This window comes from Arachis duranensis, chromosome 4, assembly GCF_000817695.3.
Source record: "Arachis duranensis cultivar V14167 chromosome 4, aradu.V14167.gnm2.J7QH, whole genome shotgun sequence".
In the NCBI taxonomy this organism is placed as follows: domain Eukaryota; kingdom Viridiplantae; phylum Streptophyta; class Magnoliopsida; order Fabales; family Fabaceae; genus Arachis; species Arachis duranensis.
The window spans coordinates 95865727-95891307 of NC_029775.3; the positions used below are offsets into that span (position 1 = coordinate 95865727).

At 35.6% G+C, this 25581-nt stretch overlaps 1 pseudogene; it reads left to right on the forward strand.

Moving 5' to 3' along the window:
• The first annotated feature begins 18805 nt into the window (after positions 1–18805).
• On the forward strand, positions 18806–23391 carry LOC107485039 (pentatricopeptide repeat-containing protein At4g16835, mitochondrial-like; annotated as a pseudogene).
• Positions 23392–25581: the final 2190 nt, after the last annotated feature.

The window sequence follows — 25581 nt, forward strand, 5'->3', positions numbered from 1 at the left end:
TAAATAAATATTATTACTACAACAAAATTATTTATTACTAACAATTAATACTAATTAAATGATTTATTATCACACGTTGGTATCTATTAGTGCCGTATTCTAATAAAAATAATTAAACCATCAGTATCATCATCATAATAAATTACTAATCTCTAACATAATAATAATTATTATTTTAATTAAAATAAAATTTTCTAGAATAAAATAAAAACTTACATAGTTAGGATGATCAAGATAATTAGCAATGTAGAGCTTCGGACAATTAACATATTTTATTCTTCTTCTTCTTCTAGGCATTGTTAAGGAGTGGTCTAATTTTTTTTATTTTAAAGCTTTAAGAATGGAGGGCCATGGAAGAAGCTGGTGGTGGGATTGGAGGAGAAGAGAGTTTCGTATTGCTGAAAGTGAAAGAGAATGAGGAGGGGGCGTTCAGCAATCAGCAAAGTGTTGCTACAACTTGGTGGGGGACACTTGCATGCGTGACACCTGTCTGGGGGCACAAATCGGACGGTCCAATTTGTGTACCCTCCCAGCCCCGAAAATGGACCGTCCGATTATCGTAGTGAAATCGGTCCGTCCGATTTTTTCATCACAGCCGTCACATCTGCGTGAAGCACCATGGACGCCCATAACCTTATTATACACCAACTCCTCCCCAATATGTAAAATAAAAAACTGTACAAAAGAAGTTTTGAAGGCAACAGATTCACGCAACATAACATTGAAAAATTATCACATGTACTCTGACACAATGCGAAATATCATGTTCACTTGTACAAAAAGGTAGTCCAATGAGAAGTTGTCATTTTGTGAATGAGGAAATGGCGAGATTAACCTTCTTTAAAGTGTGGAAATATTTTTTTTTATGATTGAGGGGCCTAAACCTAAATAAAAAAGGGACAAAATTAAAAAAGGGTGGCAGGAATATTAACATTGGTCAGAACCTTTCTCTATATATCATCAAAGTACATCCAAGTGAGTTCTTTAAGTAGAAAATTTAAGAATTTGAAAATACATTTCTTTCTTATGGCTTCTTTTGCCAACCAATAAGCCAACCGATTAGCTTTTCTATTGATGTGTTTGAAGACTTAACTTTCAAGATCTCCTCCTAAATTTAACAACCTCTATTACTGTCTTACTGTAGTGTTTATTATTGTGGATACAATGGTTAATTATGTCCACAATTTCTATTGAATCAACTTCAACCTTTAGTCTTCTCATTTTTAGATCTACGACTATGCGTAACCTATGGATTACACCCCAGAACCCTGTCTCTGTTAGAGAACAGTCACCTAAACACACTATGAAGAAACTGGCATTCTTTAGAAAAAGCAAACAAAGTGTGAAAATGTTAATAATGGGTAGCTTGAAAATTATGTAGCCGAGTAGTTCCCGAATGATTTAGAGCGAATAGGTTCTGAATTTTGGAATTGGCCCATGTGAATTTTTTTGAAGTCCCAAAAAATAGATGTAATTACTTCTAGAATATATGTTGGTGATGGGGTGGTGATGGAGGGAGGTGGGAGTGTATTGAAGGTGAGAAGAAGTTATCAGTGGGTGTCAATGGGTAGAAGGTCCGATTATCGTCAGAAGATTCACGTGGATGGCAGTATAGACTATCGACGGAAGAGTCAGTAACCAAGTCGGAGGAGAGCACAGTAATGTAGTTGGTAGAAAAGAATTAAACTTCTCAAACTACTCAAACTACTCCATGAGAGTTGATATCTATTTTGTTATCCCTGCCCACAAGTTTTAGCTTTTAGGAAATTCTTTCAAGTTTATTAGAACTTATACTTTCGATACTCACACCTACACCATTCACACTCAGCACCCTGAATGCATACTGCGATTTTAGTCCTTTCATATGAGAATTTTTGAGGGGTTTATTGTTAGTTTAAGACAAGATTTTGACTGAAGTTCATAATCATTCTCTTCATAACGATTACTAAAGATGCAAAAAAAAAAGAAAAAAAGTGCAATTTAGTGGGAGTAGAGAAGAATAATTTTTTAAAAGTGTGTTCAAATATTTAAAAGAACATGAAGTGGAGTTATTATTAAGTGTTTAATTGTATGAATTAGTAGTATTTGTAGTAGAAGAGTGTTAGAGGGTCAGTAGATTTTGTAATTTGTAGCCATCAATTAGTTATTATCAGTGTTTTTAATGGTGTAAGATTATATCTAATGGTGTGAGATTACTCACTTTTCTTTTGATGGTTAAACGTTGGTTAAATTTTAATAAAAATACTACCACCTTAGACTTTCTCTTTGTAATAAGCAACAAAATTGGAGTATGAAATTTAGCAGAATTGTAGTATTTTAAAACACCTCAATCAAGTTTGTTGTAAAATTTGTATAAAATCGAACTATGAAATTAGATGAGGGTGGAATTATAATATATCAAGTTTGCTTATATTTTTCATATATCAGTAATAGCCCTAGTAATGAGACCACTGGTTTCACAAAAATTTAATTTTATTTGTACTCCAATAATAGTATTCTTAGGAGTTTGAAAAATTATCTATTATAAAATTGATAGATTAATTTAATAACTTTAAAATTTTGAATTTTATTTCTACTCTTATAGTCTGATAACCAATGTTAAATTTAATTATATAATCAAATTCTTAAAATTTTAAATATTTTGTGAATAAGATTAAAATTTAAATTAATTTAACACTTTTTTCGTTAATAAGATTTACTATTGTATGCTTAATTAAAAATTTAAATAGTCAATAGATATTTATTTAAATAAATATATAATACTAATAGATACATTGATGGTTATGTGGCTTTAAACAGATAATCTAATTTATGTAGACTTTTAATAGTGCTAATTTGATGGTGTTTAGGATGGAATCTTAAGTTGATCAATGTTAAAAATTGAGATAATAAAAACCCAACATTATTATAGGAAAAGATTTTATTTTAATTGTAATGAGAGACTGTGATAAAATTTGTTTTGAATTGTAAATTTTTTGGTAAAAAAAATACGATGCAAGCTAAAGATATGTATTTATTGCATTAGTGGAGAAATCACTTATTTATAGAGACTGAAAGTACAACTATATATAGCCAAAAAGAAAGAAAGAAAAGAAATTATACTAGCTAACTCCTCATATTTTATTATACCACTGTCATCTACTAGTGTCACACAATACCTAATAAACAAAGAATACTAATAGTATTCATACATTAATAGCCTCCTATAAGCTGGGAGTGTACAAATTATACATTCTAAACTTATTACATATCTCTTCAAAAGGACTTGGTGGAAGTGCCTTTGTAAGGACATCATCAAGTTGTTCTCTTGATGGAATTGGCATGAGTTTTAAATAATCTTGACATTAGGATTTTTGCTAGTAAAGAATTTTATAAAAATAGTCGCGTTGTAGATATAGATTCTAAACCAACAGAAATCCCTTCGTGCAAACGTTTCGGTTGTCACAAGTAACAAACCCTTTAAAATTGATAACCGAGTATTTAAACCTCGAGTCGTCTTCTCAAGGAATTGTAGGGAGGTATGTTCTTATTATTAGTTATGGAGATTGTAAACTAGGGGTTTGAGAATGAGGAATGAATATGGCAAACAATTTAAATGGCAATTAAAATAAATAAATACTGTAAAGCAAACTCTTTGGCAAGGTATGAGAAATTGGAAGTCCAGACTTAGTTATTCTTATCAATAATAATAAAAGTTGAATCTTAATTCCACTTAGTTAACATTTGCAAAAGCAAAGGAAAGTCAAGGGACTAATTAGTTTGACTTTCGAATCCTATTTATTTCCTAAGAAAATGTTGGGATTATTGAAGTTCAATTCAATTAGCAAAGATAACAGTTATCAATTATGTTGAGTCAAGATAACTCCTGAGTTACTGATTTCTTAACCAAGACCAAAAGAAAAGCTGAATTGAAATCATAAATCTGAAAACATCTCAATAATATATAATCCTAACATGAAAAGTTCATAAGCCAACTGGGCAACATAAATCAAATATCAATAAAAGCATTAAAGTATCTGAAAATAAGAGATAAATATAAAGTAAAGGAAATATTGAACTTGATGAAGAGTTGAAATAAATCCTAATTTCTATAAATCCTAATTTCTAAATCCTAAGAGAGAGGAGAGAGTCTCTCTCTCTAAAAACTACATCTAAACTACAAATTATGAATTATGAAAGCCTGTTGAGTCTCTGCATGTTCCCTGACTTTAATCTGTGTTTCTGGGCCGAAAACTGGGTTGAAATGCGGCCTAGAATCTCTGCCAGTGACTTTTATAATTCTGCAGATCGCGCACATCACGCGCCCGCGTCGTTCACGCGATCGCGTCACTCAGCGTTTTTCCTATCACGCGTGTGCGTCGTCCACGCATTTGCGTCGTTCGTGCAGCTTCCAATCCACACGGTCGCGTCAGGCACGCGATCGCGTTACTCTGATTTCTTCCATTTCACGCGGTCGCGTGAGCCATGCGACCGCGTGACTTCTCGCTGGTCATCTCCTCAATTCCTTGTGTTCCTTCCATTTTTGCACGCTTCCTCTTTATTCTCTAAGCCATTCCTGCCCTATGAAGCCTGAAATACTTAGCACACAGATCAAGGCATCGAATGGTAATAGAAGAGGATTAAGATAAGCTAAATTGAGACCAAAAAAATGTGTTTTCAATCATAGAACTAAACTAGGAAGGAATTATAAAATCATGCAAATTCTATAAATAAGTGGGTGAAAAGCTTGATAAAACTACTCAATTAAATACAATATAAACCATGAAATAGTGGTTTATCAACCTCCCCACACTTAACCATTAGCATGTCCTCATGCTAAGCTCAAGGAGATAAAATAAATGAATAAGGGAAAGCAGGACTCATGCAATGCAACCTATAAATGTGAATGCAACTACATGATAAAATGATTCTACCTACTTGGTGAAAAAGTAAATAAATCCTTCAAGAACAAGTATGAACTAGATTTCACTAATTCAAATCACAAAATACAATACAAATAACTTGCAAGAAGAAGATAGCTCATGAAAGCAGGGAACATAAAATTAAGCGTTGAACCCTTACTTGGTAGTGTATATCACTCTAACTCTCAAGTGTCTAGGGTCAATTCTCTCAATTCTCTACTAATCTTGCTTCTCAATTAACTTAAACTTTCCACCTAACTTTAGACAATCCATGTAACAATAATACCACATTTAACTATCCATTAACCATGTTTTCCACATATTCATGCATTCTAATTTCAAGTACAGGACATATGCATTGCTTTCACTACTTACTTTGGGGCATTTTATCCCCTTTTTATTATTTGTTTTTTTTCTTTTTCTTTTTCTTTTTTCTTTTTTATTTTCTCTCTCTTATTTATTTATTTATTTATTTTTCTCAATGCATATGATTAAATTATTGAATGCATGAACATGTCCTAAACATTATTTTCACATTTTCATAAAATTCTAACATACTCAATTCTCAAACCAAATGTTTCCAAATTTAACTTTTTCCATACTTAAATTATGAGCACTCTCACTAGTCTAAGCTAACCAAGGATTCAAATTAACGATATTATTATTTTTCGCTTAGAGTTAAATGATGTGCTAAAGTAAAGAACAAAGGGGTATAATAGGCTCAACATTGGTTTGCAAAGGATAATGAAAGGGTAATGCCATATGGGTATGTAAGCTCAGTGAAACAAAGGCCTCAATCATGTAAGTGTATGCATACATCAAACAATGGAAATATAGAATTAAGCAAGACAAAGATCACAATTTTAGAGAGAAAAACACACACCAAAAATAAAATATTGGTTGGTAAACTGCAACCAATTCAAATAGGCTAAAAAATCTCACAGGTTTTGTGTGTTCGAGCTCTAAACCATGTTCTAGTATAATATTTCTTCAAGCAAGTGTAACATTAAATTTTATTCAAATTAGTGAAATGCTCTAAAAGGTTTCTTGAAAAAGAAAATATTACTTTAACCAAGTGATAAAATATGCAAAAATCAAACAAATATGCAATCAATCATGCAAATGCAACAATGAACAAGGAAAATAAACCATTGGTGTTGAGATAGAAGAGTAACTAACCCATGGAGATTGGTATCGACCTCCCCACACTTAAAGATTGCACCGTCCCCGGTGCATGCTGAGATGTGTAAGTGGACGGGTTTCTCCAACTAACGTTTTTCTCCAAAGATTGTGCAGATGGACTTGTTTGTCTCCGCTTCTAGAAGTTTCTCTTTTTCCCTTCCTCGGTGGCCATCCTGAAAGAAGAGGAAAAAGAAGAAAAAGTAACTCAGAAATAAAGATAAGAAAATAAATAAAGTATGGGTGTTAATGCCAGATAATAAGGGTCTCAATTACATGGTAGCTACAACATGCAAGTGAGAAAATAATAGAAGCCATGGCATGACAGTGGTGCAAGATTTGAAACATAGGGGAGGAGAGTGTGGGTAATGAAAGACAGTATAAGCTCATGAATGCAAAAAGGAATACAAATATCATAAAAGAATAGCATTTATTTAAATAATATGACCCAACAGTGTAAACAAGTCACTAAGCACCAGATAATACCAGAAAAGTTATAACAGTTGAATAAGAAAATTTAACACCAATGGAAAAATAATAAAGTTAGAAAAGAAAATAAAAATATGCACAAAATTAAGATGCAATGAATGAGATATGCGAATAAATTAAGTAAAATAAAATAAAAGATAAGAAGAATGAGAAGGGAAAGAAGGGAAGAAGAAGTAAGTAAGAAAGGAGGGAGGAAAAACTAGGATTGGGGAAGAAAAGATAAAATATTTTGGCATATTAGGTTAAGGTGTGCGACGCTGGCGACGCGGTCGCGTGGGTGACGCGGCCGCGTGGTGCGCAATAAGGTCAGGCGACGCGGACACGTGGGTCACGCGATCGCGTCACTTGAGTTGTGCTAGTGGCACGAGTGCAGCCTCGCATTCGCACAACTCTCTATTTGAATTGCATTTTGCCAAAAATCTGGGTGACGCAGTCGCGTGGGTGACGCGATTGCATGGATGGCCTGATTTCCAATATGACGCGGATGCATGGGGCATGCGTTCATGTGAGTGGGCTTGTGCTGCTAGCACGAGTCTAGCCCAATTCTAGCTCAACTTTCGGCCATACACCCTTTTACGTCGATTTACAGGGCCATGCGATCGCGTGAGTGACGCAATCGCTTGGGAGGCCAAAGTTCCACATGACGTGGTCGCGTGAGCGATGCGGTCGCGTGGGTCAATTTGTGCCAAAGGCACACCTCCAGCCACGCTTTCGCGTGACTCTCTGTCCAACTTTCTTTTCTTCATAACGCACTGGTGATGCGGACGCGTCAGCAACGCTGCCGCGTCGCGTGCGTGTTTTCCTTTTTTTTAACTGAATGCAGAATGCAATGCTTAATGTGAATGCTATGCAAAAATTCCAGGTTCAAATAAAAGTCATAAACAGAGTAAAATAGAGAAGAAACAATTATACCATGGTGGGTTGTCTCCCACCTAGCACTTTTAGTTAAAGTCCTTAAGTTGGACATTTGATGAGCTTCCTGCTATGGTGGCTTGTGCTTGAATTCGTCCAGAAATCTCCACCAGTGTTTGGAATGCCAGCATCCTCTGGGGTCCCAAATAAGATATGTAAGGCCCTTACGTGAGTTCAAAAAGGCTTTAAGGCTCCCGGAGTGTTGAATGTCGGGATATATTCCAGGATCCCAAACTCTACTTTTACACCCATCTTTGTCTTGATCTGTATTTTTCCAGTCGGGTGGTGAGTAGTCTGAATTCTCACTGCACTGACCAATAAGCTTCCGAGATCCTTGCAATTGAGCTTGACACCAATCGTTGCACCTCAAATTGAAGTGTGAGACCTTATTGAACCTTGCATACCAGCTCTGAGTGCGAGTCATTTCCCTTTTGCTCTTAAAGCCGCAAAGAGTTCTAAGCTGGCCATCTGTTTCAAGTAAACCATATTCAAGTGGAAAAGTAAAGATAAAAGCTAAGAATTTTACCCACTTGAGGTTTGTATTGGGTGGTAGTGGCCTTGGGATAGGTGTTTCCAGTGGTTCTGCAAGTTTTACTCCCTTGTGATCTTCAGTGAATTCCTCCACTTCTTTGCAAACTTTTTCCATTCCAGCCATGTCCTGGTCAAAATCTTCCATATCTTCCTCATCACTTGAGTCATAATTAGGAGGTTGAGAAAAGTCGACCTCTGCATCATCTTCGTATTCACTTGGGGAAGATTCTTCTGTCTTAAAGAATTCACTTGCGGGTACAAGTTCATCACTAGGAGGACTTGACTGGTGATCATCATCATCATCAAGGAAACATGTGTCTTGGGTAATTCCGTCTAGTTCTTCATAAGATATCTGCATTGGGGGCTGCGCAACATCCTCTTTAGCATCAATTGTAACATCCTTGACGGAGTTCTCCACAACTCTGGATTCAAGTGGCGGTTCGGCATCTCCTAAATCTTCAACCAACTCTTCTTCTTCTACAATGACGACGTCCTTTACTTGTTCCAGTACGAAGTTATGCTGTATGCTGTCCACTGGAGTTTCTAGCGTCTTTTTTGTTGTTCCAGTACGAAGTTATGCTCTATGCTGTCCACTGGAGTCTCTAGTGTTTTCTTCATGCTGCGTTCTTCATTAGATTCTCCACATGAAGCCATGGGAGTTTGTTGAGTGTCTGAACATCTGGAAGATAATTGATTTATTGATTGCTCCAGTTGATGAAGGGTTACATTGAATTGGTTTACTGATTCTTCGAAGCGAACCTGTGATTCTTGGCTTGATGGATATGGACATGGTGCATAAGGGAGTGGTAGTTCGTGGGAGTAATTGGATTGGCGTTCGGGTGGATAAGGATCATGTGGTAGTGAATAGTGAAAAGAAGCTTGTGAGTGTGGTGGTTCGAAGTTATGTCGAGAGGATGGTCTCTGAGCACAGGGTGGGGCTTGTTGGTAGTTACAAGGTTGTCCACCATATCTTTCAGCTGGGTATGCATTGTAGAATGGTCGCTGTCCATGATATCTTGGAGGGTGTTGTTGCCTAAAGGGTTGATTAGATCCTCTTGGCTCCATCCATCCTTGATTGGTCTGACCTTGATGCATATTCCTACTGTGGTTTCTATTTCCTTCACGCGTTGTAGATATAAATTCTAAACCAACAGAAATCCCTTCGTGCAAACGTTTTGGTTGTCACAAGTAACAAACCCCTTTAAAATTGATAACCGAGTATTTAAACATCGGGTCGTCTTCTCAAGGAATTGCAGGGAGGTATGTTCTTATTATTGTTTATGGAGATTGTAAACTGGGGGTTTGAGAATGAGGAATGAATATGGCAAACAATTTAAATGGCAATTAAAATAAATAAATACTGTAAAGCAAACCCTTTGGCAAGGTATGAGAAATTGGAAGTCCAGACTTAGTTATTCTTATCAATAATAATAAAAGTTGAATCTTAATTCCACTTAGTTAACATTTGCTAAAGCAAAGGAAAGGAAAGTCAAGGGACTAATTAGTTTGACCTTCAAATCTTATTTATTTCCTAAGAAAAGGTTAGGATTATTGAAGTTCAATTCAATTAGCAAAGATAACAGTTATCAATTATGTTGAGCCAAGATAACTCCTGAGTTACTGATTTCTTAACCAAGACCAAAAGGAAAGCTGAATTGAAATCATAAATCTGAAAACATCTCAATAATGTATAATCCTAACATGAAAAGTTCATAAGTCAACTGGGCAACATAAATCAAATATCAATAAAAGCATTAAAGTATCTGAAAATAAGAGATAAATATAAAGTAAAGGAAATATTGAACCTGATGAAGAGTTGAAATAAATCCTAATTTCTAAAAATCTTAATTTCTAAATCCTAAGAGAGAGGAGAGAGCCTCTCTCTCTCTCTCTCTCTAAAAACTACATCTAAACTACAAATTATGAATTATGAAAGCCTGCTGAGTCTCTGCATGTTCCCTGACTTTAATCTGTATTTCTGGGCCGAAAACTGGGTTGAAATGCGGCCCAGAATCTCTGCCAGCGACTTTTGTAATTCTGCAGATCGCGCACGTCACGCGTCCGCGTCGGCCACGTGATCGCGTCACTCAGCGTTTTTCGTATCATGCGTGCGCGTCGTCCACGCATTCGCATCGTTCGTGCAGCTTCCAATCCGCGCGGTCGCGTCAGGCACGTGATCGCGTCACTCTGATTTCTTCCATTTCACGCGGTCGCGTGAGCCATGCGACCGCGTGACTTCTCGCTGATCATCTCCTCAATTCCTTGTGTTCCTTCCATTTTTGCACGCTTCCTCTTTATTCTCTAAGCCATTCCTGCCCTATGAAGCCTGAAATACTTAGCACACAGATCAATGCATCGAATGGTAATAGGAGAGGATTAAGATAAGCTAAATTGAGACCAAAAAAGCGTGTTTTCAATCATAAAACTAAACCGGAAGGAATTGTAAAATCATGCAAATTCTATGAATAAGTGGGTGAAAAGCTTGATAAAACCACTCAATTAAATACAATATAAACCATGAAATAGTGGTTTATCAAATCTCTTAAACTTTCTCTCTAACTTTTTGACAAGCAATCTCAATGTATTTGGCCCTTTCATGAAACACTGGCTTAGTCGCAATATATCTAGCAGATTGGTTGTCACAAAATAATGTCTAGGGCTTGGTAACTTGGCTTTGAAGTCATTCAAGATGTACATAAGCCAAATTTCTTCACAAGTTACAAGAGTCATTGCTCAATACTCTACCTCTAAAGATGATCGAGCAACTATTTGCTATTTTTTACTTTTTTTTATTTTCAGGTATCAGACATGTACCCCAATCAGAATCTGAAAAACTACGGAGGGACAAGTCACAAATAGTCTAAAAATGTAATCCTTTTTTAGGAGCTCCTTTCAAGTACTTCAACACATGTAAGGATGCTTTAAAGTCTCATCTGTGGAACAATCTAGAAATTGACTTAACTTGCTAACAGCAAAACTTATGTCGGCCTGGTATTGGTGAGGTATATCAACCTTCCAATGAGTCTTTTATATGGTTTAGCATCATTCAATAATGTTCCAGATATTTTTGAAAGATAAATTGAATAATTCATAGGTGTGCCGGCTGGTTTTGAATCTAATAATCCATACTCTTTTAGGAGATCAAGAGTATACTTCCTTTGATATAAAGCTATTCCTTTTTACTCCTTGCAACTTCCATGCCCAAGAAGAATTTTAGTTTGCCTAAATCCTTGATTTTAAATAAAGTGTGAAATTTTATCTTCACGCATTGGATCTCTTCTATGTCATCCCTCGCTAGAACCAAATCATTAACATAAACAAGAATAGAAGTGAAACCTGTTGGAGAAGATTTGGTGAAAAGAAAATGATCTGCCTTTGATTGTGAGTAACCTGAAGCAATCAAGAGAAAGCATAACTTAGAGTTCCATTGGCGACTTGCTTGTTTAAGGCCATATAAGGATCATTCCAGCTTGCAAACCAATCCTGGCTGCGCATTTAAACTAGGGGGAACTTCATATAGACTTCTTCAGGTAGATCACCATGAAGAAAGGCAGTGGTCACATCTAATTGATGAATAAAGTAGTTCTTAATAGCTGCAATTGCTAAGAGTACATGAAGGGTAGTCATTTTGATTATAGGACTAAAGGTATCAAAATAGTCATATCCTTGTGTTTGAGTGAAACCCTTAGCCACAAGCCTTGCTTTGTGTCTCTCTATAGTCCCATTAGAGTTATACTTAGTTTTAAACACCCATTTACATCCGATTGCATGCTTCCCTTTTGGTAGAGTAGTAAGTTTCTAGGTCTTGCTTTCCTCCAATGCTTCAAGCTCAGCTTTGATTGCTTTCTGCCAACAATCACTCAGAATAGCCTGCTCATAGCTCTTTGGTTCCGAATTTTTGGAAATTGTAATGGAAAGTGCTTTGTGCGATTGTGATAAGGAATTGTAACCCAAGTAATTGAAAATAGGATAATGTTTTGTGATTGATGATTGAACCATACTATGAGAGGCAGTGGTTTACATACATTCATAATCATCAAGGTATCTTGGCTTGTGTTTTTTCTAAGAGATATTCTTAGTGAAGGAGGTGGATTAATATCAGTGGACTGGGAATTAGATGGGTTTTCATCATATGATGGTGTAGTACATGATACTGGTGCTACAGGTAAACTAAAAGAGATAGGTAAGGTTGGTTGTGGTTGAATATCAATTGTGTCAGAAGGAGTATTTGGCAATGTATGTTGAATGAAATGTAAATCTAAGGTATGGGAAGATAATGTGCAGCTATCAAAGACATCTATAGGATCATGATTATATAATGTAAGCTTAGTATTTTGATTAGAATTGAAAACATGTTCAAATTGATGAGAAACTTTATTATTCTCGTATGAAAAGGAATTTTCATAAAAAATTACATTTCTAGATATGAAAAATTGTTTATTATTGATGTCCATCAAAAGATATCCTTTGATTTTTACTTTAAAGCCAAGAAAAATGCATTTTCTTCCTCTTTTATCTAATTTCTTTCTATTTGCAACTAAAGTTGAAGCAAATACAAGACATCCAAAAATTTTTGAAGTGTTGAATGTTTGACATTTTACCAAAAAGAATCTGATAAGGACTTTTATTATTAATAGATGAACTAGGCACTCTATTGAGAATATGTACAGCATGTAATGCAGCATATCTCCAAAAAATTTTAGGAAGACGAGCCTTAAAAATGAGTGTTGTAGCAATATTCAAAATATCTTAATGTTTTTGTTCTACAACTCCATTTTGTTGAGGTGTCTCAACATATGAAGTCTGATGAATTATTCCATTTTTTCATAAAAGGAACTATGATAAATTCAGTTTCACTATCAGTCCTTATGTTTTTTATTTTTGTTTGAAATTGAGTTTCAATTAGTTGCACAAATTGTTGGATAAAAGAAGAAGTTTCACTTTTATTTTTCATAAAAATTAGCCAAGTGAACCTGCTTTTGTCTTCTACTATTGGTAAAAAATACTTTTGGCCAGCAAAAGGTGGGATAAAAATAAGTCCCCAAATATCCATGTTCACTAAATCAAATAAATTAACAGATTTTGTTTGACTCAAATGAAAAGACAATCTTCTTTGTTTTGCACAATGACATAGTTCACAAGGCTCATTTTTTAATGGACATACAATAAAAGGATAACTCTTTTTTATTTTCTGTAACCTATCAATTGAGACATGTCCTAACCTACAATGCCAAGTTTCATGATTTATAGTGTCTGTGATAATAGCAACACTAACTGAATTGCTAGTGTTGACTAGTTCTCTATTCTTTACTTCTAAGTTGACACAAGCTGCATCTGTATTGAAGATATACAAGTCACCTCTTTGTCTAGCATGACCAATCATCTTCAAGAAAAGGTTGTCCTTTATCTCACAATGTGTATTATTAAATAAGAATTGACAAGGTAAAAAATTAGTTGCTTTAGATACAGATATGAGATTAAAATTGAAAGAGGGCACATATAACACATTTGTAAGGTAAAAATCACAGGTTAAAATTACAGTTCCACTAATTATTGCTGTGGTCTCAGTTCTATTTGGACATTTGATTAATGCAGGATCTATTGTGTAATGAGAGTGAAAAGTATGAAGAGAAAAAGTAACATGTGCAGTGACACCAGTGTCAATTATCCAGTTATGTGTGTGTAAAGAAATGTGAAAATTAATAAAATATGGTCTATACCTACTGAAGGAGCTATCACTGTGTTTATAGCCTATGTTTGAAGAGAACTATGAGCAGAATCACCTTTATGTTGCGGGAATAGAGAAATCAAGGCTTGTTTTTTGATCTTCAAAAAATAAGTTGTCTAAGCTCTTACTATTCTCCTCGAGTTAAACGCACATCAGGTATGTTGCCATCTCCACATGTTTTCTCAGCAACAATCATATTGTTCACCTTTGCTACTTCAAATCTCTTTTGCAAATGAGGAGAAAATCCATGCTTATGGTAGCAAGTCTCTATGGTGTGTCCAGCCTTCCCGTAATGAGAACAACTTCTCATCATTCCTCTTCCACTACTAATTCTTCCTCGACCTCGGCCACGTCCGCCTCTGCCACTTCGATTTGTGATACCAGAATTCGCATTCAATGTCATACCAAACCCTCTATTGTTTTCATTACCAGTTCCTCCAATATTGACAGCATTAACCAGCACCCTTTCTTCACTTTGATATGAGTTGGTTAAATGTCTTTCTTGTTGCAAAAACAAAGAGTAGATGGAATTCACACTAGACAGTGGCACTATCAATATAATCTGTGATTTCACTATTGTATACTACTCATTTAACCTCTCAAAATTCTAACAACATGTTCTTGGTATCTATATTCTCTTATGATCTTCAGTCTACACGAGCATGATGCTCTACAGGCACAGGATGGGATTGGTTTGAACTCATCAAGTTCTTCCCGAATTTTCTTAAGTTTAGTGAAATATGCAGTGATGGATAGATCTTCCTGCTTCATCGCAAACATCTCTTCTTGAAGATCAGCTATTCGAAATAAATCACCTTCATAGAATCTGTGCTTGAGATTGTTCCAGAAGTCAAAGGTCACATTACACCAAAGAACAATCTGAAGAATCTATGTCCTTAGGGAATAATGCAACCACGATAGTACAAAGGTGTTGCATCTGTCCCAGGCTTCATAGGTTGAGTCAGTTTTTTCAGGTTTCAGAATGCTTCCATCAATGAATCCTAACTTGTTCTTTGATTTGATGGATAGCCAAATCGATCTCGCCCATGAGTGATAGTTTCGAGTTGTAAGAGCAGTTTGAGTTAGTGATAAACCTAGGCTTTCATTTGGATGGAGGTAGAAGGGACTTGTCTGGTCTTGAATCAGGTTCAATGTTGTTTTTCCTACTTGCGTTTGAAGGCTGACAAGTTGATTCATCAATCTTGTGAGATTTCGTAAATCACTCGCTAAAAATGTTTGCAGCTGCAAATTTTCTAGATTATCCACTCCTACTTCTCGATATGTTATGAATGTCGCAGAAGGAAGGGGCAAAGTTCAATCTTTGCTTAACAATATTTGCACCTCTTCTACGCTCACCGTACTATCATGAAATATGTTCCGAGCTGCAAATTTCTTGGTGAAAAATACTAGGCAAGCTAAAGAAGATAGAAATGTATATATTGCATTAGTGGAGAAATCACATATTTACAGAGATTGAAAGGTACAACTATATATAGCCAAAAAGAAAGAAAGAAAAAAAATTATACTAACTAACTCTTCATATTCTATTATCCAGTTGTCATCTACTAGTGTCACATAATACTCAATAAACAGAAAGTACTAGTAGTACTCATACATTAATAGACTGAGAGAGTGATATGTATCATATTTTAGTTGTAAAATTAATAATATATAATAGATATATAATAATATAATATAGTTATATTTTAAATTTAATTTTAGAAGAATGAACAAAAGTACACATGAATTTTCATACAGTGGACAAATATACATTCTAATTTTTTAATGAGTCATATGTACACACCAATATCAAGCACTGTTGTCATTTTTACCTTTCCGTCGTCGGAGTAATTTTTCTAGCAGTAATGAGATCCAAGTGACTCTCTGCATTGTGTGACGTGACTCTTTTGATGACGACACATTGAAAACTAAATGATAAATGATTGAATTTGTTAAATTTGAATAAAAAAATTTTACAAGTGATTTAGAATCTTCATTTTTTTCCTTTCTTCTCCAAAAGATGGATGTAGATCAATGAATGGAACTCAGAAATAGCTGTTAGGACTATGTTCGAAATAAATTTTGGAGAAAGAAGGAAAAGAATGAAGATTTTAAATAACTTGCAAATATTTTTTATTATTATTAAAATTTAACAAATTTAATAATTTATCATTTAGTTTTTACTGTGTCATCAAAAGAGTTATGTCACACAATGTACAGAACCATTGACAGCCACTATTACCAAAAAGGTTACCCAGGCGACAAAATGATAGAAATGACAACAAAGCTTGATATTAGTGTGTACACATGATTCATTAAAAAATTAGAGTGTACATTTATCCACCGTGCGAAAATTCATGTATACTTTGTCCATTCTTTCTTTAATTTTAATATTGTTTGAGAATGTCATGTTACACATTTTATTGTTAAATTTGTAACTAGTCATTGATAATGATATATAAGAGAAATATAGTGGGTGAAAGAATGAGAGAGATAAAGAAAAGGAAGGGAGGAGGGAAAAACTCTTTAATTTTGGAGGAAAAGATTTGATTTTAATTACAATGAAAAAATGACATGTGACATATTTTGGTTGTAAAATTGCTAAATTATTAATGTATAATAGATTGATAAATGTTAGAAAACAATTTTTTTTAAACTAACATCAACTTTTTAAAAAAATTATTTTGTTTAACTCAAATTCTAGATCATAAATCATAAAAATTTAACTCTAAATTTTAAATCATAAATTTTTCAAAAAGAGTGAAAAGTTTTAGAATTAAAAAAAAGGCTAATATTGGCTAACTAAAATTTGGTTGTATATATTTTCTCTTTAAAATTTCAACAAAAATTGGCTATTGGCTAAAAAAAAGTTAGCTCCTAGTTGAAGTCTATTATCAGGCCACCTCACATAGTGAATCCACCAATTCCGTCAAGCACCCCACTACCAATTCAACTACATCAAACCGTTCAAGGCATCTCACATGAAACAATGTCTGCTGTGCAAGTGAGGGAACTGCTTCAAGGATGTTCTAGTTTATACCCAATCCTGGTTTCAAGGCTCCGAGGAAGAAATGAACCAACATATATCGAGACCTACTCTTAAGTGTTGTTTAGGGAATTTTAAAATGTAATCATGTGGTCTGAAATACCTTTTAAGTAGTATTTTGGTTGAATTAGGATAAACTTGATCCTTTATTTTGGTTCATGCATGAGTATTTTGGTTGAATCAGGATAAATTTGTTCATTTGTTTTGGTGAGGGCATAAGCTAGTGCATGTATGTATCTGGAACACATTTTGATGGAATTATCATTGCCAAGAATAGGCTTCTTGAGACAATTACACTTATTAGCACAAGATTTTACATGTATTACTTAAATACTTTAATCTATGATGGTTGCTGTTTGGTTTTTCATTTCTTACTTAAATATCTTAATACATGGTAAGTCACTCATCATTGATTGTTGAAGTAGGATAAATTCATCGTACAAATAGATTTGCACTCTCTGTAAACAAATTATTGCTTTTTTCATTCATCAGGAATTTAGCAAAGAAATATACAACTCAGTCAATTCACATCCAAGCCTAAACTACTAACATTTTTTAGAATGCTTATTAAACAAAGTCAACTTATCATCCATAAACCTATAACAAATACAACAACATTAAACGTTTTGCTTTTCCAATTAAATTTTGACATTGAATTACGAGGTTTCTCCAGTGCCCCTATCCTGTTTTCAAACTCCAAAAATCTCTCTTCTACCCATCCATCATCATCACTTATGCCATGAATATCAGTCATCTTTTCCACACCAACTTTCTTATAATCAAAGTCAAAAACTGATTCAAACCATACGAAGAAATTGCAGTGGATTTGTTTTTCCTGCTTAAAAAAATAATCATCTTTCTGCTCAGAACCAGTTCACAAACAAATGCATCAACTATAATTTTCCCAACCACTATCTAATTAAAATCTAACCTTGTATTTTGGGCAACCAAAGAACAGTCTCCCCAGATTATCAGGAGTCCTTGACTTCGATACGATTGCATACAATCCACATCCACATTTTGGGTGCTGTCTTTTGGGGATTTCGCATATTTCCATGCTTGGGTTATCAGCTCCAGCGTGGGTCGCTATCCGTCGACGACTACTTGATGCCAAGGTGCTTCCTACACTGTGTGACATTATAGCTGTAATGTATTTTCCAGAGGAATTAACTTCTTAGGGTTTCAAATTCATGCAGGATTTAAAGAAGAAAATGAAAGAAGACCTCTACACCTTCATATACAAAACGCAGCGTCATGGTCTCCCCTAAATTGACGTTACTAGGATTGTGTCTACAGGGACTGAACTGTCCTCTTCGCTCCACCTAGCACTTAACGGCCACGTGAAAAACTTAATGCTACAACTCAGCAGCAGACATTACCTTTTAACGGACGAGGACTGCAACGACTAACAGCATTTAACGTTGGGGATCGATCTGGGTATTTTTATTCCTTAGGGACTAAAGTGTCCGGTCTAAAATTTCTTAGGGACTGATTTGGGGTATTACTCCTTCTAAAATAAAGAATGAAAAAAAGTATACATGAATTTTTACACTGTAGACAAATATATACTCTAATTTTTTAATGAGTCATCTGTATATACTAATATCAAACTTTGTTGTCATTTCTATCCTTTTGTCGCTTGAATAACCTTTTTGGTAATAGTGACTACCAAGTGACTCTGTACATGGTGTGACATAACCCTTTTGATGACATTGTAAAAACTAAATGATAAATTATTAAATTTGTTAAATTTAAATAATAATAACAAAAAATTTACAAGTGATTTAAAATCTTGATTCTCTTTTTTCTTTCTCCAAAATTTACTTTAAACATGGTCTTAATCATGACTTTAAAAATCGGACTGGACCGACTGGTTAAAATGGTTCAACTGTGAATCGGGAATTTTAATGGTCCGGTCAGGCATGTAAAATTGTTGATTAGAAAATTGGTAAAAAGCTGTTGAACGGCCGAAAATCGGCCGGTCAGATCGAACCGGAAACTGGCCGGTTTACACAGAAACGGAAGCTCCTTCGTTTCTTTCTCCCTTTCTAGTTTCTCCCTTTCTTTCTACAGAAAGAAATCACACAAACCCAGCCAAAAAACCCCAGCAATGTAAGCACCACCGCCTCAAGGAGTGGCATACTGCCGCCGTCCTCGCACTCAAAGTTCGCCATCCGTCTGTCTATTTAGCTCCCCTCGTGCTCCAAATCTTCAATCCCGTTTATCTATCACCGATCGTGGCTGCTTCCTCGAGCTCGGCGTCCGTCGTCTTTGTCTGCTCAGCCGCGCTTCCGCCGCCGTTTGTTTGCCGTTCACGTTCGCGTCTTCGTTCAGCTGTCGTCTTCGTTTGCGTTCTTCGCCGTTCACGTTCGCTCGGCGTTCACCGTTCGAGTTCTCATTCGAGTTTGTCTGGAAGCCACGTTGCTCTGCTTCAAACTCTAGGACCAACCCGCGCGCTCCACCTAGCCGTCGAACTGCTCTCTCTTGTCGCCGCCGTGAGTTCCCTAAACCCACCACCAGACAATACACTCACACAACACCAATACTCTGCTTCAAACCTGCAACTTCTGATTTCTATTACAATAAGTAACTAATTGATTTGATAGTGGTTTGGATTTTTTCATAGACTGAATTAAAGTTGCAAAAGTTATGTTCTCTTCTCTATCACATTGATATTAAGCTTTGAATTCTCTTATTTCGTTTTAATTTTACCGCACTCAACATGTTTGATGAAATGCTTTAACCATATTTCTGGTTGGTTTTATAAATATTCTAGCTTTTAGAAACTTAGTAAGTGATTGCATGTGAAATTAGAATAATTGGATCTTAGTAATTAGGAAATTTTAGCTGCACAAATTGCATCTTTGCAGAAAACATATTAGCATGATGATTTCACTTGTATTAGTGTTCTTCTGCTAAATTTTAACCGTTATTGTGAACTTGTTAATTTGCTAATTGTTCTTGTGTTGTTGTTCTTCTGTTACTTTTAATTTTTTTTTTGTTTTTGTTGTGATTTTCTGTTCTTGAACTTTTTAAGTTGATAATTTGCTAAATTGTTGGGCTGCTGTTGTTTTAATTTGCTAAATTGTTAGGTTGTTGTGATTTAATTTGTTGGATTTTCTATTTAGGTTTTGTTCTTGTTTATTTGATAAATTGTTGTTGTGTATTTATTGTTGTCTTTGAGATTATTGCTGGATATTGGTGATCATTGATTTATTATATGCTTCATGTTTTCGTTGTTTTCTTCTTCTGAAGGAAAAAATTCTGTTTTCATTGTTTTGTTAATTGTTTGTTTTGTTTCAGAAATCAATTTTTTGTGATCAATGTTCAAACTCTGAATGTTGTTCCGCTGTTTTTGTTTTGTTTCGTTTCAGAAATCAATCTTTTGTGATCAATGCTCAAACTCTGAATGTTGTTCTGTTTTGTTTTAAGGCTGTGTTTGGAAGAGGTGATGATTTCTGAGTGTTGTTTTGTTTTTGTTTTAAGGCTGTGTGTTGTGTTCAATTTTCATTTTGTAGGAAATTCTTTGAGGTATATAAGAATTAAGATGGAAGATTATTTCAGCGGTATTACTCTTTTGATTCTGGTCTGCTATAAGCTTGAACATAGAATTGAAGAGAGAAACCTTTTATTATTTCATCATTGGCCTATTTTTGGCTTTGTATATCATTGTAGTTTGTTTAATTATAGAACTAGTTGTTTACGATCTCCTTTTGAAGTAAAAAATGTAGTAAAAGAGTGTTTAGAATTTGTTGCTCTATTCATTGAATTTTTATAGAATCAGGTGTTTATTATAAAACGGTTTTTCCGGTTGAACCGGTTGAACCAATGAACCAATGAATCAGTATTTAGAGCAGTTCGATGACCGATCCGGTTTTCAGGACCTTGGTGGCTTGGTCCTAACAGCTATTTCTGAGTTCCATCCCTTGATCCACATCCACTTTTTAGAGAAGGAAGGGAAAAAACCAAGATTCTAAATCACTTATAAAAATTTTTTTATTCAAATTTAACAAATTCAATAATTTATCATTTAGTTTTCAATGTGTCGTCATCCAAAAGGTCACGTCACACAATGCAGAGTCACTTGGCAGTCATTACCGCTGGAAAAGTTACTCAAACGACGAAAAGGTAGAAATAACAACGGTGCTTGATATTGATGTGTGTACAGATAACTCATTAAAAAAAATTAGTGTACATCTGTCCACCATATGAAAATTCATGTGTGTACTTTTGTTCATTCTTCCCTTCTAAAATAACCAAACAAATAACTAAGCACTCACACCAGCTTTCCCGCCACTACAGCTGCATAAGCTCTTGAACACGAAGAAACAACTAAGAATCAAGCCCCCCAAGGACAAAGCCATTGATTCATGTATTATTCAGGGCTTGTTAGGAACTTTGTTTTAACGCTGAGTAAACGCCACGTGTCCTTCTCCGGCCTCAGTTGTGGCTCCACCGTGTCAGTAACCCCACTCCCATCACGGTTCAACCAGGGCATGTTCAACAATGTCGTTGCCTCCAACAAGCTCATCGCCAATTACCTTCGATTGGGTGACATAGCTTCTGCTCTCCGAGTATTTGATAATATGACAGTGAAGAGTACCGTTACTTGGAACTCTATCCTTGCTGGCTACGCCAAGAATCTTGGGAATTTTGAAGTTGTACGCCAAGTGTTTGATAAAATTCCTGAGCCGAATAGTGTGCCTTATAATATTATTCTGGCGTGTTGTTTGAACAATTTTGGCATCCACAGTGCCCGTGCTTACTTTGATGTAATGCCTGTGAAGGATACGGCGTCTTGGAACACGATGATCTCAGGTTATGCTCAGATTGGATTGATGGGTGAGGCACGCATGATGTTCTTGGCGATGCCAGAGAAAAATACTGTCTCATGGAGTGCGATGGTGTCAGCTTACGTGGCCTGTGGAGACTTGGATTCTGCAGTGGAGTGCTTTTATGCTGCAACTGTGAAGAGTGTGATTACCTGGACTGCCATGATCACTGGGTACATGAAATTTGGTAGGGTTGAGTCTGCCGAGAAATTGTTCCGGGAAATGTCTCAGAAGACTCTGGTGACATGGAATGATAGCTGGGTATGTTGATAATGGCAGGGCAGAAGATGGATTGAAGCTTTTCAAGACAATGTTAGAGACTGGGGCCAAGCCTAATGCTGTGAGCTTGACTAGTGTGTTGTTGGGTTGTAGTAACCTATCAGCATTGCAACTTGGTAGACAAGTTCATCAGTTAGTTTGTAAATCTCCATTGAGTAGTAAGCCGGAACTTCATTGGTTAGCATGTATTCCAAATGCGGGGGGAGCTGAAGGACGCATGGAAATTGTTCGTGCAGATCCAACGGAAAGACCTTGTATCATGGAACACAATGATTTCTGGTTATGCACAACATGGAGCTGGTGAAAAAGCTCTGGAGTTATTTGATGCAATGAAAAATGATGGCATGAAGCCAGATTGGATTACTTTTGTAGCAGTATTTTTAGCTTGGAACCATGCAGGATTTGTAGATCTCGGGGTCCAATATTTTGATGCTATGATAAGGGATTATAGAATTGAAGCTAGGCCAGAACACTATGCTTGCATGGTTGACCTTCTTGGTCGACGTGGTAGGTTATCTGAGGCAACAGACCTGATAAAAAGTATGCCGTTTAAGCCACATCCTGCCATCTTTGGAACGCTTTTGGGAGCCTGTAGGATCCATAAGAACCTAGACCTGGCCGAGTTTGCTGCCAAGAATCTGCTTGCGCTTGATCCAAATAGTGCAACTGGATATGTTCAATTGGCCAATATTTATGCAGCACAAAATAGATGGGAGCATGTTGCTAGGATTCGGAGATCGATGAAAGACAACAATGTAGTGAAGGCACCCGGATATAGTTGGATTGAGATACAGAGTGCGGTGCATGAGTTTCGGTCAAGCGACCGATTGCACCCAGAATTGGTCTCTATACATAAAAAACTAAATGAATTGGAGGAAAAAATGAAGATGGCTGGCTATATTCCGGATCTTGAGTTCGCATTGCATGATGTGGAAGAGGAGCTGAAAGAACAGCTTCTTCTATGGCACAGTGAGAAATTGGCAATTGCATTTGGACTTTTAAAGGTACCATTAGGGGTTCCAATTAGGGTATTCAAGAACTTGAGAGTTTGTGGAGATTGCCACAATGCAATAAAGTACATATCAGCTATAGAAGGAAGAGAAATCATTGTTAGGGATACCACTAGGTTTCATCATTTTCAAGGATGGGTCTTGCTCCTGCAGTGATTACTGGTAATCTTGCCATTGTGCAACCAAAACAATGCAATTGAATTCAGTCAAAGGTAAACCAGTTAGTTCAATGAACTTCATTATACATGCCAAGAACAAAAAGTTTCACCTTAATGAAATATTTTTTTCGTTTTCACGCCAAACCCGCGTTTGTTCTCCTTCATTCTCACGCCACTTACTTCTTCCTCGTTCTCTTTCGTTTTCACCCCACTTCATCTTGTTCCTCACCTTTGTCTACTCTCATGGTTGCTGCTCACCATCGCGCTCACCAAGTCATCATTCTCTGTCTCACTCTCTATCCTCTCTTTCTCACTTGTTCTCACTCGCTCTCTCTTTTCAGTGTTGCAGGTGTGTATGGCTATGATGTTGATGATGAACTACAATGGCTAATTGAGTCAAAGAAGGTATGTTTCGATTTTCAATTGGTTATGTGAAATTTAGAGGGTTTTGGGTTCCAATTTTGGGGTTTTTAATTTTGGGGTTTTAGCTTCTGATTCACGATTGGTTCTAATTTTTAGGTGATTGACTTCTCATGTGGTCACCTGTCTGCTTGCTAGTCTTCTGATTTTTGGGTGATTGACTTCTCTTCACTTTATTGTTATAACTAATTTCCTTCCTCCCATGCGCAGTTCTTTTAATTTCCAGTTGGTTTTGGCTACCAGTATCAACAATCTCACTTCTTGCATTAGCACTTAGCAGCTAGTAACGATCAAAGGTCAGTTTTAAGGTGCATGTCCTGTTTCTGTAGTGTAATTAATCACTGGAATCAATTTTATTGTAGAATACTGCAGGTTGGTACATGATTAGTGAAAAGCCATTAGTTAGATTCAATTTAACTTCTGCCAGTTTATTATTTTACCATTTTGTCAGTAACAGCGATGATTGAACATAATTCTGCAATAAAGAATAACCCAATTTGATATTTGATCTCAAGATTCTATTTTAGCCAATGTTCATCAATAAATTTATTTAGAAGTGAAACTAGAAAAAACGATATAGTGTTGACTTAAGGGAAAAGAAACCAAAAGAAAGAAATGAAACATTTTCATTGACTAACAATCCCCATTATTGTTATTATTGTTGTAGAAGAATTGTTGTTTTGTTAAATGTATGGCTTTTGTTCTGCTGTTGTGTTGTGTTGCTTAGATTTGATAGCATAAGGGTGGGGGTGTTAGAGATGATGACTTTGTTGTGTTTGGTCCTCTGATTTTGGCTGTGTTTGTGTGTATGTTGTATGCTGAACTGCTCTGGGGTCTTCCCACCCTGACTGCCGTTCTTGGGTTTTGGTGAATGGTGAGTGTTGATGTATCAAATTTAAAAAAAAGAAAAAAGTGAGTGGAATTGTTGTTGTTCTGGTTTACTAAAGTTTTTGCTATTGCCTACTAGTTCTTGCTGGTTGCTGCGTTCTTGCCAATTGCCATGCTTGCTGTGTCTTTTTTGCAATTTGTTAATTTGTTAGCTTGTTAATCACTTAATTGCTGTTGTGTTAGATGTTATTAACTCTTTTGCTATGTTGCTATTGACTTATTACTCATTGCTACTCCCTAGTTGTTTTTACTGATCCTTACTTTGTTATTATTGTGTTAATTTAATTGTTCTTGTTATTAGATTTTTTGTGGTTGATTATTAAAAAATTGAAGGAAGCTAGTACCCTTAGGTGTGGTTCCTCTAAAAATCAGAACCAATCAAGAAGTAACATTGCTAAGATGTGGACCCTTCGGTGTGGTTCCTCTAAAAATTATGTGTAGTCTTCTACATTCTCAATTGGTTTCTACATAGTTCATGATTCTAGTGTCATTGTAGCACTATTATTGTTACTCATAACTTGAGCTTTACAAATCATAGTCACAAACCTGAGACATAAGGCTTTCATGTACAAATAAACTTTATGGCCATGACATGCTATGACATGCATGCACATTAATGTTCATTTTGTGAACATTATGCCAAATGTGTCCTGCTTGGGTCTTCATATTTTATCTTCTTCTTCTTCTTGATTGTTTTGTTTTTATGAACCATGTTAATTTGAGCCATATGATAAACTATTGCAGCATGCCAAATATCTAACTGCCTGGTTCACAGAATTTCTTCTTTACACTAATACCCTTTTATTCGGTCATGGCTAATGAGTAGAGGACAAATGCTGGTAGTGCGGGTTGAGAATTTTGATTTTTCATTTTTCATTTTTGTTACGCAAGGTGTAATTGGGCTTTGTCATTTCCCACTTACGGTCTTAGTGTGCTTTCTTAGCTTTCTACCAACTTTTTCATATGCCTAGATATTTAATGTTGATCATGATTTTAAGTTTTTGGAAACTTTTCTCCTCAACTTATATAATTGAACTAATTTTTATGGTTGACTCAGAATCTCTTAATTTTAATATATTTTTTGAGTTATTTCGTTAGCTTGGTAACAATTGGTGATATGTTTAAAATTAGTTTTTGAGATTAAGCTAAATCAACTTAACTGTATATATTTAACACCATTAATGTTTAACCCTGTTTATCCTTTTCAT